The sequence below is a fragment of the Carlito syrichta genome, unplaced genomic scaffold (assembly GCF_000164805.1).
Source record: "Carlito syrichta isolate Samal-C Ts95f unplaced genomic scaffold, Tarsius_syrichta-2.0.1 Scaffold304476, whole genome shotgun sequence".
Lineage (NCBI taxonomy): Eukaryota > Metazoa > Chordata > Mammalia > Primates > Tarsiidae > Carlito > Carlito syrichta.
Window position 1 is genome coordinate 467343 of NW_007248572.1, and position 3151 is coordinate 470493.

The window sequence follows — 3151 nt, forward strand, 5'->3', positions numbered from 1 at the left end:
GCCCATCCTGACCCCCGCCAGCCCATCCTGACCCCTGCCTACCGCTCCTGCCCCGTTTGACCCCTCCTGACCCCTGCTTGACCCCTCCCAACTCCCACTCGCCCCTCCTGCCCCGTTCTACTCCTCCTGACCCCTGATCAACCCCTCCTGACCCTTGTCCACCCCTCCTGCCCCGTGCCTGCCCTTCCTGACCCCTGACGTCCCTCCTGCCCCCTGCTTATCCCTCCTGCATATGCACAAGGACCAGAAAATGTCCCACTGTCACCCTGGGTCCGTAACATATTTAGAAGACTTGGAACCCGTGGGCACTGTGGGTGGAAGCAAAAGATGATCTCACCACTATGTGAAACAATATAGTGGTCCTTATAAAAAATAAAATAAGATTAGAATAGACATAAAAATAGAACTGCCATCTATCTGGCAATTCTCTTCCAGGTGTGTTACCCAAAAGAATTAGAAGTATTGTCTCAAAGAAGGACTGGAACCCCCATGTTAGTAGCGGCATATTTCACCATGTTCAAAAGGTGGCAGCAACTCTCATGTCCACCAGCATGTGAACGGATAAACAAAATGAGGTGTATGCACACAGTGAAATACCATGCAGGCTTTCTAGGGAAAGAAATTTGCTTTCCTTTATTTATTTATTTATAATTTTTATTTTAAAGATGTGGAGTACAATTCAGGATTAGGTATGCAAATAGTCATTTGGGCCTCACTTTGGTCCCCACTTCACCTGGTTTGAGATCAGGTGCCCTTACTGATGAAGTGTGCCCCCCACCTTGAAATTTGTTTTTCAAGGAAAGACGTTCTAACACGCTACAACATGGGCAAGACTCGAGAGAATTACACCGTGTAAGAAGCCAGTCACACAAAGACAGAAACTGTGATCCCACCTGTATGAAGTCCCTGGAGCAGTCAAGTTCATGGAGGCAGAGAGCAGAACGTTGGTTATCAGGGACTGCTGGGGCAGGAGCAGGAAACTTTTGTTTAATGGAGACAGAGTTTCAGTTTTGCAAAAGATTCTAGAGATGGGTTGCACGGCAGTGTGGATGTATAGAACACTGCTGAATTATACACTTAAAGATGGTCAAGATGGACCAGGCATGGTGACTTACACCTGTAATCCCAGCACATTGGGAGGCCAAGGTAACATAGTGGGACCTCGTCTCTAAAAAAAAAAATTTAAATTAGCTGGGTGTAGTGGCATTCACCTGAAGTGTCAGTTACTTGGGAGGCTGAGGTGGGAGGATTGTTTGAGCCCTGGATTTTGAGGCTGCAGTGAGTTGTGATCATGCCACTGCACTCCAGCCTGGGAGACACAGTAAGACCCCCAACTCAAAGAAAAAAACATGGTTGTGGTCAAGATGGTAAACGTTGTTATGCATATTTTACAACCAATTTTTTAAAATGTAAATATGAAAAATCCTACACAGAAATCCTGTCTCTTAGGGAAATGTGCTATATTGTCAGTGAGCCAGACCTGTCCTGGTATTCCCATGCCTGGGGTCATCATGCCCTTGTGGGCCTGTCACCGCAGAGGGCGTCAGTGTGAGAAAGAGTAGGAGGAAGGGGTGGCCCAAGCTCTGGGCCACAGGCCTCTGCCCGCCACAGGACCAAGAGATGCTTCCCTTTGTCCAGGAGATGGGCTTGCATGTCACTCACAGAGGGGACTGTCACGTGTGACAGGGCTGCTGGACTTCCCACTCCACAGGCCCAGGCCATCTCAGGGAAAGCTATCTGTCAGGATGGAAATGCTCCTGGTCTCGGGCTCACTGTCCCTGAACTGTGCAGATGTTAGTAACTGCAACAGTACCGTGCACCTATCCTCACGTCGAGTTCTACGCGGAGTGGCATGGCGTCCATTTCAGAGACTGGAAACCTGCCCCAGGTCACACCACCAGCTAGTAGCAGAGGCAGAATAAATCAGACCTTGGGCTCTATTAGGCTGTTTCTAGCTGTTCAGCAGGCCACCCAAGTCTTCCTGGCTTAAAACAATGCCACTTAGTCATCCTTCTGGGCTAGGCAGGGTGGGGACTCCACTGGGCACCTCTCCCACTGGTTCTCTTAGAGTCTCTCTGCATGATTTCATGGCAAGGTGATGGGGGCCAGGTCATCCGGGGTCTGATAGTGGCAGAGGCCTGATCTTTCCACGTGGCCTCTCATGTGGTCTCCAGTAGGGTGGCCCCACAACCCCAGGAGTGTTTCCAGAGGGAGGAAGCAGAAGCTGCTAGCCTCCACAAGACTGAAATGGGCCAGCTCACTCAATATGGCACTCTGCTGGGTAAAATGAGTCAGCAGCAACCCAGATCCCACTGGGAGGGACTGCACCAGGGCGGGGACCCTGGGGTGTGGCTCCAAGGGCCCTGCTTGGTAACATTACCTTGAAGGCTGAAGCTCAATGGGTGCCAATGTGTAGTCCGTGAGAGCAGCGCAGCTGTGCCCATGGCCCCCGGGGCTCCCTTATCACCTCTGGACAGTTCACAGGTGTGAGGGGAGTGGCCCCCTTCGGCCTGATCATCATCCTATCTGTTGTTTCTTCCATTTTTTCTGCTGGGGAAACAACCATGACATCGTGAAGTGCCCCCAGGGTCAAGGGCAGCACATAAGCCCTGCCCTCCCACGAAGCTGCTAAGTTCCCCTTCTCACAGTGGCACTTCCAAGCGGGAAGATCTCCCCGTCCAGAGTCCAGAGAAGCACATGTCTGCCTCAGGGACATCGACGTGAACCCAGAGCCTGCAGGGAGGGCTGCCTCCCTACCTCACCAGACACCCAGCAGCCCTTCAGCCTCCAGCTCAAATCGGAGGACACAGAGATGTAGGGACTCACCAGGCTCAGTCAGCCTACTCCAAGAAATTCCCCAGAGTACTATGGGAGCAGGAAGGACCCTGTCCAGGGCCAGACTCTGTCTCTGGAGAAGGTGGCAAATGGGGAAAGGGCAAAGAAAGGACAGAAGAAGGTTAGCCCAATGGTGGGGGTGTTGGGACCGAGGCCTGGAGAACCTTGAACCTGGCAGAGGTGATCGCGCCTTCCCAGGGGCTGACACTAGGACTGAGGAAGGCTTAGCTGGCTCTCCTCAGGCTGCCTTATGGGAGAGGTTTTCCTTCTTCCTGGGCTGTAGGACAGGTTTCTTTCTTTTTTTTTTTTTTTTTTG